At 47.9% G+C, this 13,819-nt stretch overlaps 1 long non-coding RNA gene across 1 annotated transcript; it reads left to right on the forward strand.

Moving 5' to 3' along the window:
• The first annotated feature begins 1,373 nt into the window (after positions 1–1,373).
• Positions 1,374–13,819, forward strand: LOC143718512 (uncharacterized). Its single transcript, XR_013196418.1, has 3 exons — positions 1,374–1,533; positions 2,729–2,943; positions 13,531–13,819. It is a non-coding gene; the product is annotated as an uncharacterized LOC143718512 (long non-coding RNA).

Consider the following 13,819-nt stretch of genomic DNA (forward strand, 5'->3'; position numbering starts at 1 on the left):
CGACAGTCTCCACCACAGTCTCCCACAAAGTCTGACCTAAGAGTGGTACTCCGCACTCTGCAGTTAAAATGTAAATTTTGAGGAACTGCCTCCAACGGCTAACAAACTTGATGTGGTGTTTGTAGACCAGTGTGGTCAAGGTGAAAGAGCAGTGGACAGTGGTGGACCCACCAGGGAATTTCTGACCCTTCTTATGAGAGAACTTCTCAACTCACGTTTTTTTGTGGGGCCTGTGTGGAGGAAGAACCTGGGACTGGATTCCATAGGTATGTACATGACGGGATAGCATGTATATCTTTTTGATAAACAAATATACAGGTATGTCTGTGTGTGTGTGTATATATACTGTATATATCATTTTTTTTCATGAGGACAAACTGCATTGTAGTTTTTTTAGCCTTTTTTTTGTTCATGGACTCATTCAATTTCGGAATGTCAACCATCTTCGAAATTTGTCAAGTTTATGTCTCAGTTGTTTTTATGTTCACGTTTACACGTTCAGAACTTTAATGGACAAAAATCAGTTGAAAGTGACAGGATATTGTTTTTTTGCTGAGAGTTGGACCAGGCCATGTTGATAAAAAGTGAGCTGAGCTGAGCTCACAACTTACCATTATAAGCCAAACAATAAATAACGGTAATACAACTGCAGCTTCCACTACAGTCTTGAACTGTATATTATTAGAATTTAACCTTACAAAATTGGAAATGTCTTTTATATTTTCAGGACTGAGCTGGGGCATGTACAGGGTGATTGGAACCATCATTTCTGTCTGCCTGGTAAATGGAGGGATAGGGCCCCATGTTTTTTCAAAAAGACTGCTTTGCCAGCTGACCGGGGAGCCAAGACCCCCTGTTGACATCCAGGAAGTGGATGATGAAGACTTGAAAAGACAATTTCAGAAGGCCAGTTGCAAATTCATTACAACAATTACATTTGACAGTTTACCACTTAAACACTCATACCCTGACACATTTTTTTTTTTAAACACATGGCTAGATGAAACACATGAATCATATGAGAATATTAACAATAAACTTAGGCATATGAAATACAATTGTTATTGTGGTTGTATTTATGTTAAATGTTGCATAGCTTGGCTGGAAAAAATAAACCGACAAGATTTCCATGGCATTTGACAATACTGTACCTGGGTCCATTGCACATTCAAAATTTGAAATAAGTTGGTGAATGTATCTACACAAAATATTACAGAAAAAATTAAAAATGTCAGGTCCATCCATTCCTTGCTTTGCACCTACAGTATATTCCAGTCACATATACTGGATACCAGTGACATTTCAACAGATTATGAAGTTGTGTCATGAATAGTAAAGATAATTGTTTTGTTTATTGTAGATTCAACAAGCAAATACAGTGGAGGAAACCCGGGAAGCTGTTGGAGAGGCAGCCTCCAACCTTGCACTTTTAGGGTCCTTGACTGTGATTCGTTCACTAAGTGACCGTGATGATATTGTAGAGTCCTCTTTGAAATATTATCTGGAGGGAAGACTGGAAGGGCCCTTGAGACAGTAAGTGTTTTTACTGTGGCAGTTGTTTCTGGTAATGCAACCTTGTGTACAAGTAAATGCCCTGAGTGCCGTTTTAAAGTCATGAACTGGATTTAAATCAAAATTAAGGTTAACTTGTGACGTTCGCTTGGTTTTTACATTCAAAAACATCAAAATGAATAAATAATAACCTATTTTATACCCTGGTTTTGAGCCTAGCTCCTGCATTAAAGACTTGGAAGTAAACGCCCACTGCTATAATTGGATAACAGTTTTGCATATTTTAGTTTTCATATTTTTTTTATTTCATAATTAGTTTGAGCCTTGTGATGTTAAATTCAGTGTGTCTTTTTGACAAGCTACATCCCTTATAGTTGGACATATCTGTGACTGGTTAGACATGTACACATAATCATTAGATATCAAACCACCTGTAACAATGCAATACTATCATATATATATATATATATATATATATATATATATATATATATATAAATAAAACAAAATAATTTTACTCACATGAGAATTTTACACCATTCCTGTCGGATCCAATATAGAAGGCACAGTATGGTTTTTATTTTAATCGATCTGCAAATCCAGTCTCAACCTGTGTCTTGTTTACAAAAACAATCTGCGGTGAAATGAAGCGAACAAACGCACAATGTTTTTCCCACATCAGCTGGAACTTTATTAAAAATAAAGTTTAACCACGCATTCCTAATATTGGAATCCAAAGGAAGCTTATGCAGCGTCAATATTTCGTAAACGGTATGTTTATTGCTTGGTAGCTCCCACCACGTAGGCCTATGTTATTTAGCTATTGCAATTCATGCGCAAATCGGTGGGCGGGGCTAGACAGGCAGTGTTGAAGTAGGCGTTGATCTTCTGCGGTGGCGGAGTTTGATACCCTTTGACCTCATAGATCTCCACTTTGAAAAACCTGTCGTTCGCTGAGCCTGGTGTCTATAAAAGCTTTTGTTGGACTAACAAGGAAGTTTTCAGTTCCGAAACTTACAGAATATACTTATAAGACAGCATCTTTCTATATGTTAAAAGCTCAAGGAAAATTTGATTTCTTAGTTCATCACCCTTTTAATGTCTTCATAAGATTGGCAAATACATATGAAAATGTAATTGTCACAAGCATCTGTTTTTACAACCATGTAGTAAAGTTACTGTTCAATGAAGTCAGTTTATGTAATGTTTTTACTAGATTGCAGGAGGGCCTGGATACATTGAGAGTGCTAAAGGGACTTCAACAAGACAGTGCCCTAAGTAGCCTGTTTGCTGGAGGTCCCCCTGCCCCATTGACTGCACAGACAATCACAGGCCTCTTTAAGGTCAATTATTCAGAGAGAGGCAGTTCTCGGCGGTCACAGGAGGAGCGTGCAGTTGGCCAGTGGAGAGACTGGTTAATTGACATTGAGGGTATGCACAGTTTTGATGAGTACAAATGAAAAATGTCAAACATAAACAATGTATTACATAGTAATGTTAAAGGAATAGTTCGCTTTGAAATGAAAATTCTGTCATCATTTACTCACCCTCAAGTTGTTTTATACCTGTATGAATTTCTTTCTTCTGCTGAACACAAAGGAAGATATTTTGAAGACTGTCATTAACCAGACAGTTGATGGGCCCCATTGACTTTCATAGTAGGAAAAGAAAATACAATGGAAGTCAATGGGGCCCATCAACTTTTGTTTGCCGACATTCTTCAAAATATCTTCTTTTGTGTTCAGCAGAAGAAACAAACTCAAACAGGTTTGAAACAACTTAAGGTTGTTTTGTTATTGAATGTTTTTATTAAAATACAACAAACAGTACAATAATTATAAGAAACAAATGAAAAAAACAGTGCTTTGTTTTACACTTCATATCAAAATAGAAGCATTTAAGTAACAAAACAGATTGAATACATATTTTGCAGCCAAAAAAATGTCACTTCAAAATCAATAATTGCCTCTTTTATGTTATTTAATGAACATTAATTACAGACAGCAATTTGTTATGATCATATGCACAGATATAATGTAATGTTACATATCAAATGTTTTTTCTCAAATGTTTGCACAATACATAACCAACTATGTTTGCATGAATACTCACCAAGACAGGTATCTTGAAATATTGTAATTCTGTGTATACTGATCATTCAAGCACAACCTGAATTTGGGACCGTGCATTGTCTGAGATGTGTTATTTTATTTTATATTAAATTATATGTTCAGTTTTATTAAATGTAGAGGACGTTACCAAAAGATGATTGACAGACCAGTTTATGGTGACAATATGGTCGTAACTAAGCGGCATAGCTTCTGTAAAAAACAATTTAATGACATGACAATATGTCCCAAAGCCATTCTACTGTTTTGCTACACGCAAATAATGCACGTATGCACTTTTTCTTCACAAAAAGAGTACATACATGAAGGGCTGAGTATAAGTAGGTGAACTGGGACACACCAACCATTTTACTCATATATATATATATATATATATAGAGAGAGAGAGAGATATGCCACCGGGTCGGGGGAGGAGTGGACGCCAGATCACCGGCCGTCCCAGCCCCCGACTCACGTACCACCGCGAGGAGCCAACACCACAGAGGACACAGAGGCAAAGTAATGTAGAAAAACACAGAATCTTTATTGAATAAATTAAGTAAAAACAACCTCAAGCCAACTGGAGGAAGGTGAGGTTTCAGCCGTATAACTGGTCCTTCTCAGGACTCTGGCAGGCAAGGAACAGGTAAGAATTATCAGCGGAACTGCTTCTCTCGGATTCACAGCAGAACTGTCTCTCTTCACAGGATTCGGGTTGGACGGAGAGGAGTACGGAATCAGCACAGAGTTGGCTCTTTTCTCGGGGCACAGGCAGGCAGAGAACCGGTAAGAGTTATCAGCGAAACTGTTTCTCTCGGATTCACAGCAGAACTGTCTCTCTCTTCCCAGGATTCGGCTAGACGGAGAGTACGGAATCAGCCACAAGACTGGCTCGCTTCTCGGGGCTCAGACAGGTAGAGGACAGGTAAGAATTATCAGCAGAACTGTTTCTCTCGGATTCACAGCAGAACTGTCTCTCTTCACAGGATTCGGGTGGACGGAGAGGAATACGGAATCAGCCACAGGACTGGCTCTCCTCTCGGGGCTCAGACAGGTAGAGGACAGGTAAGAATTATCAGCAGAACTGTTTCTCTCGGATTCACAGCAGAACTGTCTCTCTTCACAGGACTCGGGTGGACGGAGAGGAATACGGAATCAGCCACAGGACTGGCTCTCCTCTCGGGGCTCAGACAGGTAGAGGACAGGTAAGAATTACCCGCAGAACTGTTTCTCTCGGATTCACAGCAGAACTGTCTTTCTCTTCACAGGGCTCAGACAGAGAGAAGATGAGGTTTCCACAGCAAAGCTAGTTCCATTCACAGGGTTCAGACAGAGGGAAGATGAGGATTCCACAGTGAAGCTGGTTCTACTCACAAGGCTCCGGCAGACAGAGAGAGAAGATGAGGATTCCACAGCAAAGCTAGCTCCATTCACAGGGCTCAGACAGAGAGAAGATGAGGATTCCACAGCAAAGTTAGTTCCATTCACAGGGCTCAGACAGAGAGAAGATGAGGATTCCACAGCAAAGCTAGTTCCATTCACAGGGCTCAGACAGAGAGAAGATGAGGTTTCCACAGCAAAGCTAGTTCCATTCACAGGGCTCAGACAGAAAGAAGATGAGGATTCCACAGTGAAGCTGGTTCTACTCACAAGGCTCCGGCAGACAGAGAGAGAAGATGAGGATTCCACAGCAAAGCTAGCTCCATTCACAGGGCTCAGACAGAGAGAAGATGAGGATTCCACAGCAAAGCTAGCTCCATTCACAGGGCTCAGACAGAGAGAAGATGAGGACTCCACAGCAAAGCTAGTTCCATTCACAGGGCTCAGACAGAGAGAAGATGAGGTTTCCACAGCAAAGCTAACACTTCACAATGCCCCGTAACGATTAAAGAGGAGAAAAGGAGAATTTCACCACTAGATGACTTCTTCCAACGGTCTCCATCCAATGAGTCACGGACGATGTCTCCACAGCCAGGACCGCTTCCCCAATGTCACTGCATTACACCTCCACTCGTGCTCAACTGCAACTCGCACAAATCTGCACACGTGTTTACATTAATGAACAACACTGCAAAGTCTCGTCACTCACAAACTAGGGCGGAGACAGGGGGTCTGGTCCACTGCACCTCTCTCAATCTCTTGGACTTTTTCCAATGGAGCGTGGGGCATTCAACTTCCTCCAAAAAGACAAAATTACACTTCATGCAGCCTCATCACATCCTCCAAACAGATTTCTCATATCACAGTCCTAACATCAATAACACTTATCTTCTCATCACGTCCTCCACCAGATTTCTCATTTCTCACTCCAAACATCAACAGCACTTATCTCTTATCCGCCACAGTTCTCCTCTCCACATCTCCAGATTCACCCGAATATCTCCCGCCGCTATTCCTCTCTCCTTCCTCCTTCATTGAAGATGAAATGTCCTTTTATCCTTCCCAACTGACAACGCGTCCCAATCGCGATCGCAATCATCCTCTCCCGCACCTGTTTTGTATCAACTAATCATCCTCCGTCTCTGCTCGGAGTTTTCCGGAACTGGAGTCTTCCGGGTCCCACACCGGAAATCCCTCCCCTCGGAAACCCGGCCGTGATTAAAAGGTTCCGCCTGCCTTTGTCACCCCGGTGACATCCCCCCCTGCCATTCGGGACTAGTCCCTAGGACCGGGAAACTTCGGCCCACTCGCCGTATCGCTGGGGTGGCCTCCCCTGGTTGTCCCTCTGGGAACGTCGAGGTGGGGATAAGGGGACTGCTCTTACCGCCTCGATTTCGGGGCCCCTTGGGACCACGGCCCATCCCACTGATGGAGCTACTGGGGTCATAGACCGTTCAGGGGCCTCTTCCATCGGGGCCAAATAATTTGGGCAAGGACGAAGCAAATTCCGGTGGAGTACCCGCTCAGGGCCTAGCCTTCCTTCAGGGCGAACGGTATACACAGGTAGATCAGGCCTTTGTTGGCGTTCCACCACATACGGTACAGTCTCCCAACGGTCGCTGAGTTTGCCCTTCCCTGGGCGTCGATTGTCTCGCACCAATACTCGCTCTCCGGGCAGTAGGGGGGCTTCTCGAGCTGTCCGATCATACAACCGTTTATTTTTGGCTGCTGCTGCGCTCAGATGGTCCGTAACCCGACGGTAGGCGTAATGGAGCTGCCGATGATGACGACCCACCCACTCCGTCGTACTCTGAACTCCCTCCGTAGGCTTAGTCCCCAGCAACAGATCAACCGGTAACCGCATGTGTCTCCCAAACATCAAGAATGCCGGGGCATAACCTGTGGTGCTGTGTACACTGTTATTATAGGCTTGTACTAGGGCAGGGAGGCATTCCTCCCACTGACTCTGTTGGTCGGCTTCCAAGGTCCCGAGTAACCCCAACAGGGTCTGGTTGAACCTCTCGCACCCCCCGTTACCTTGGGGGTGATACGAGGTAGTGCGAGTCTTCCGGCACCCATAAAGGCGGCTCAGTTCTTGTACAACCCTAGCTTCAAAGTTCGGGCCCTGATCCGAGTGAAGAGTCTCGGGGCACCCGAAGGGCTGGATAATAGCTCGCCAGAGTACACCGGCAGTGGTAACAGCTGTTTGGTCTGGGGTAGGAATAGCCCATGCGTATTTGGTAAATAGATCAGTTGCTACCAAGATGTTCTGGTACCGATCCGTGGGCCGACCCAGCGTTAAGAAGTCCATCCCCACGATGTGCAGAGGTGCTCTAGGGCACATGGGGACCAAGGGAGCTCTTGCCTCTTTCCTGGTTTTAAAAAGTACACACCGGGGGCAACTTTGAACGAACTCCCTGACCGTCGCTTCCATCCCTGTCCAGTGAAAATACCTCCTTAACAGGGATAATGTCCTTTCTTGTCCTTGGTGTCCTGTGTGCGTGTGGTAGGCTTCCAGCAGGGCCAAACGCTGTTCTTCTGGCACCACCACCTGGTATACTGCCTCCTGGTTTACTGGCTCTTGAATAAAACGACAGATCACCCCCTCTCTCAAACTGAGTCTCTTCCACTGCCCCATGAGTTTCCTTACTGCCACGGTTTGAGTCTGCCTCTCTTCTACCCCCGGCCTAGAACCTTGTTGCAGGTAAGCATGCACCCTTGCCAGGTCAACATCCCTCTGCTGTAACTCTTTCCACCGGCCTGGGTCCCATCCCCAGCCAGTGGGTACTCCCTCCAACCGGATTCCGGGGGCTTCCACCACTCCCACTAGCAGTCTTTCCTCCGGTTCAAAAGTAGGGGGTACGGTTCGCCCACTCTCGTTAGGCACAGGGAGTCGGGACAGCGCATCCGCATTAGTATGCTCTCTACCTGGTCGATATTGAAGCTGGTAATCGTAATTTGCCAGCTGGGCCACCCAACGCTGCTCCACCGCTCCCAATCTGGCTGTCTGCAGATGAACCAGGGGGTTGTTATCGGTCACCACCATCACCTTCGCTCCCCATAAGTAGTCTTTAAATTTTTCCGTCATCGCCCACTTCATTGCCAGAAGTTCTATCTTGAAAGAGCTATAGTTGGAGGCATTCCGCTCGGCTGGATGGAGACTCCGGCTGGCATATGCAATAACTCTCTCCTCTCCCTGCTGTCGTTGTGCGAGTACAGCTCCCAATCCTGCATTACTTGCGTCGGTGTATAGGATAAACGGCTGAGTAAAATCAGCATACGCCAGGATCGGGGCCTGAAGGAGTTCCCGCTTGAGTTTTTGGAAAGCCGATTCACACGCCGAGTCCCAGTCCACGGAGGGAGATCCCCGGGGTCGGGAGCGTCCGGTACCTTCGAGGAGTCGATTCAGGGGCTTGGCAATCCCCGAAAACCCCTTGATGAAACGTCGATAGTAGCCTACAAAACCCAAGAAGGACCTTACTTGCCGGACAGTTTTTGGCACCTCCCAGCCTTGGACGGCAGACACCTTCTCCGGGTCAGGGGACACCCCTGCAGCGCTGACCCGATGGCCCAGAAACTGCACCTCACTCCTAAATAGCTGGCATTTATCCGGCCGCAACTTCAATCCATATTTTTCCATAGCCTGGAACACACGTTCCAGGTGGAGCAGATGGGAGGCGAAGTCTGGCGAGAATACTATGACGTCATCGAGGTAGACCAAGGTTGAATCAACTAACTGCCCTCCCAAGCATCGCTGCATTAGCCTCTGGAAAGTCGCAGGGGCATTGCACAGCCCAAACGGCATCCGCTCCCACTCAAAGAGCCCAAATGGAGTGGTAAAGGCAGTCTTCTCCCTATCCCTCTCGTCCACCTGCACCTGCCAGTACCCACTGGCCAGATCTAACGTGGAGTACCAGGCGGCCTGAGTCAGACTAGTGAGGGAATCCTCAATGCGTGGTAAGGGGAATGCGTCCTTCTTCGTCACGTCATTCAACTTCCGATAGTCAACACAAAATCTCCAGGCACCGGTCTTTTTCCGCACTAGCACAATTGGGGCCGCCCAAGGGCTACTACTCTCCCGTATGATTCCTCCATCCAGCATCCCCTTCAGCAGGGTGCGAACCTCTGAATAAAGCGTCGGGGGCACCGGCCGATACCGCTCTCTGCTTGGTGCCGCGTCGCCTGTAGGAATCTGATGTTTGACAATCCCCGTACAACCATAGTCTTCATCGTGGGTAGAGAACACATGTTGCCATTTCGCCAGAAAGTCTCGGAGTTGGAGTTGTTGTTCCTCTTCCAGGCCCTCTCCTTTTAAGGAATCTCCTGCCACATGATCCGGTATTCCACCTCTCTGGGGGTCATTCCTCGGCTCTACCGATCTAACAGCCACTTCCACTACCACAGAGCTCACTTGACGGAAGCAAACGTCTCTCTCTTCCCTCACCTGGTGGGATCGCACCGCGGTGACTCGGACCAGGCGTTGATGGCGGCGAAGGACGACAGGATACGGGTTAACGTTCCGTACCCGCACCGAGACCCGGCCCCGATGGACCACAGCCAGCCCTCGGGCCACTCCGATGGATTGGCAATCCCAATGTGGTTCGAGGAGGACCCAGTCGTCCGCGCCATAAGACCTTGGAGGCAGCCGAGCCCATATCACTGCCTCGCTTCGTGCTGGCACTGTCAGGCCAAACCGGCAAATTACTCGCCCAATGCTTTCGCGATCCTCCTCGCGGTTAGCCGCCTGAATCCTACGGCAGTCAGCCAGAATACGCTCCCATTCCTGTCGCTCTGGGACCGAAGGGGCCTGGGCCGGCCGGTTTCGGAACAGCTCTTCCCAGCATTCCGAAATGACATTCATGCCAATCAATGCTCGATGTGAACCCAAGCAGCGGTCTCTAACGATAACAACTCCTTTTTGTCGTACGGGGACCCCTTGAACATGGAAGTCCACCATCACATAGCCGGTATAGGGAATGTCTAGCCCGTTTGCTCCTCTCAACACAAGTTGTGAGGACTCCGCCTCCTGAAGTCGTCGGTTTTTAAAGAGTTCCCTGGACAGGCTCTCGGAGAATAACGTGACTTGGGAACCGGTATCGACTAAACCTTCAATCTCCACCCCATTAACCTGAATCTTCACGGTTGGACAACGTCCAACCCAGTCGTCTCGGAGGATAGGCATAGAAAGGGGGTCATTTAAGGGGGTCCCGGCCACTTGACCCGCAGTGGCCGGCACAACTAAAAACCCTCTTGGGAACTGCGTCGGGAGCCACACTGACGGCTATAATGTCCTGATTCCCCACAGCTGTTACAAATGGGCCTGCCCTGACCCTCCCACTGGAACCTCGGATTAGCCGGTCGTCCAGGGCGCCGTCCGGGCTCTCGGCTCCCCTCGGAATAGGATCGATCCCGGCCACTGAGTTGTCCCCGGCGCAGTTCTTCTAGGAGGGTCCTAGATAGTTCAGCCATCTGTCCTTTGACGTCCTCCAACAGTTCTGCACGCAACTTCTGTTTCCAATCTACGGTTGGAGTAGAGGCACCACCAACAGCCATACACACCGGTGGGTCAGTTGCCTCACCCTGATCCATCTCCAACGCCAAGGCCTCCTGTCGGAGATCTTCAAAAGTTAACGCTGGGTCTCGGCGGAGCTGGAGCTTTATACTCTGTCGGATAGGCCCGTCTCGGAGCCCCAAAACGAACTGATCTCGCAATAAGGAATCTCCATCACCCAGACCATGATCGGGTCGCCCTTTCAATCGAACAAACTGCTCACGTAGCTTCAACGCATAAGCCCGTAAGGCTTGCCTAGGACCTTGTCGAAAGTTGAAGAACTGAGCCCGAAGGGCGGCCACGGGGGTAGTATCCCCATACAGTTCCGCCAAAAAGTCAAAGATGGCCTTGGCGGTGGCTCGTGCAGTGCTGGGTGCAGCAAGAACTTCCCTCTTTGCTTCTCCCTCCAGGGAGCCCAGAACAAACTGTATCTTCTGTGCATCACTCAGCCCCTGTAGGCCAGCCAGGTATTCAGTTTGCGTCCTCCAGTCCTGGAGATGTAGTTCTGATCCCGGTCCTCCATAACGCTGGGCCCAAGGGGCTCCCATAAACACGGGCATGACCTGCGGTCTTGCAGCCACCATCTCTTCGTCGGCCATAGTGAACCTGTGGCCGCTTCAACTCGCGGTGGCAACAATCCTGCCGACTACGCCACTTTATGCCACCGGGTCGGGGGAGGAGTGGACGCCAGATCACCGGCCGTCCCAGCCCCCGACTCACGTACCACCGCGAGGAGCCAACACCACAGAGGACACAGAGGCAAAGTAATGTAGAAAAACACAGAATCTTTATTGAATAAATTAAGTAAAAACAACCTCAAGCCAACTGGAGGAAGGTGAGGTTTCAGCCGTATAACTGGTCCTTCTCAGGACTCTGGCAGGCAAGGAACAGGTAAGAATTATCAGCGGAACTGCTTCTCTCGGATTCACAGCAGAACTGTCTCTCTTCACAGGATTCGGGTTGGACGGAGAGGAGTACGGAATCAGCACAGAGTTGGCTCTTTTCTCGGGGCACAGGCAGGCAGAGAACCGGTAAGAGTTATCAGCGAAACTGTTTCTCTCGGATTCACAGCAGAACTGTCTCTCTCTTCCCAGGATTCGGCTAGACGGAGAGTACGGAATCAGCCACAAGACTGGCTCGCTTCTCGGGGCTCAGACAGGTAGAGGACAGGTAAGAATTATCAGCAGAACTGTTTCTCTCGGATTCACAGCAGAACTGTCTCTCTTCACAGGATTCGGGTGGACGGAGAGGAATACGGAATCAGCCACAGGACTGGCTCTCCTCTCGGGGCTCAGACAGGTAGAGGACAGGTAAGAATTATCAGCAGAACTGTTTCTCTCGGATTCACAGCAGAACTGTCTCTCTTCACAGGACTCGGGTGGACGGAGAGGAATACGGAATCAGCCACAGGACTGGCTCTCCTCTCGGGGCTCAGACAGGTAGAGGACAGGTAAGAATTACCCGCAGAACTGTTTCTCTCGGATTCACAGCAGAACTGTCTTTCTCTTCACAGGGCTCAGACAGAGAGAAGATGAGGTTTCCACAGCAAAGCTAGTTCCATTCACAGGGTTCAGACAGAGGGAAGATGAGGATTCCACAGTGAAGCTGGTTCTACTCACAAGGCTCCGGCAGACAGAGAGAGAAGATGAGGATTCCACAGCAAAGCTAGCTCCATTCACAGGGCTCAGACAGAGAGAAGATGAGGATTCCACAGCAAAGTTAGTTCCATTCACAGGGCTCAGACAGAGAGAAGATGAGGATTCCACAGCAAAGCTAGTTCCATTCACAGGGCTCAGACAGAGAGAAGATGAGGTTTCCACAGCAAAGCTAGTTCCATTCACAGGGCTCAGACAGAAAGAAGATGAGGATTCCACAGTGAAGCTGGTTCTACTCACAAGGCTCCGGCAGACAGAGAGAGAAGATGAGGATTCCACAGCAAAGCTAGCTCCATTCACAGGGCTCAGACAGAGAGAAGATGAGGATTCCACAGCAAAGCTAGCTCCATTCACAGGGCTCAGACAGAGAGAAGATGAGGACTCCACAGCAAAGCTAGTTCCATTCACAGGGCTCAGACAGAGAGAAGATGAGGTTTCCACAGCAAAGCTAACACTTCACAATGCCCCGTAACGATTAAAGAGGAGAAAAGGAGAATTTCACCACTAGATGACTTCTTCCAACGGTCTCCATCCAATGAGTCACGGACGATGTCTCCACAGCCAGGACCGCTTCCCCAATGTCACTGCATTACACCTCCACTCGTGCTCAACTGCAACTCGCACAAATCTGCACACGTGTTTACATTAATGAACAACACTGCAAAGTCTCGTCACTCACAAACTAGGGCGGAGACAGGGGGTCTGGTCCACTGCACCTCTCTCAATCTCTTGGACTTTTTCCAATGGAGCGTGGGGCATTCAACTTCCTCCAAAAAGACAAAATTACACTTCATGCAGCCTCATCACATCCTCCAAACAGATTTCTCATATCACAGTCCTAACATCAATAACACTTATCTTCTCATCACGTCCTCCACCAGATTTCTCATTTCTCACTCCAAACATCAACAGCACTTATCTCTTATCCGCCACAGTTCTCCTCTCCACATCTCCAGATTCACCCGAATATCTCCCGCCGCTATTCCTCTCTCCTTCCTCCTTCATTGAAGATGAAATGTCCTTTTATCCTTCCCAACTGACAACGCGTCCCAATCGCGATCGCAATCATCCTCTCCCGCACCTGTTTTGTATCAACTAATCATCCTCCGTCTCTGCTCGGAGTTTTCCGGAACTGGAGTCTTCCGGGTCCCACACCGGAAATCCCTCCCCTCGGAAACCCGGCCGTGATTAAAAGGTTCCGCCTGCCTTTGTCACCCCGGTGACAGATACATCACAATAGAGAAGAAAGGGCCCTGCGTAGCTTCATTTAATGCAGACTTTGTAGATCTAAATGTCTTAATCCCCCCTCCCTTTTACATTTCAGGCGGAGATGCTGTGCTGTCTGAAGGAGCTGAAGTTCAGATAACTTTTGAACTTCTTCTGATGTTTGCCACTGGGACAGACAGAATTCCTGCCCTGGGGTTTGACCAACAACCCACTCTTGACTTCCTACATACTCCAGTCAATGGTTTGCAAAGACTGTACCCAGAGGCTAACACATGCGCCTTGATACTGAGGCTACCAATTCATGCCTCGTATGATAGCTTCAGCCAATATATGGCTTTAGGAATTGTGCAGTCCCCACATTTTGGACTAGCCTAATAGCCCTTTCA

Source organism: Siphateles boraxobius, unplaced genomic scaffold, assembly GCF_051911475.1.
Source record: "Siphateles boraxobius isolate OS27281-9 unplaced genomic scaffold, OSU_SipBor_1 61, whole genome shotgun sequence".
NCBI classification, from domain to species: domain Eukaryota; kingdom Metazoa; phylum Chordata; class Actinopteri; order Cypriniformes; family Leuciscidae; genus Siphateles; species Siphateles boraxobius.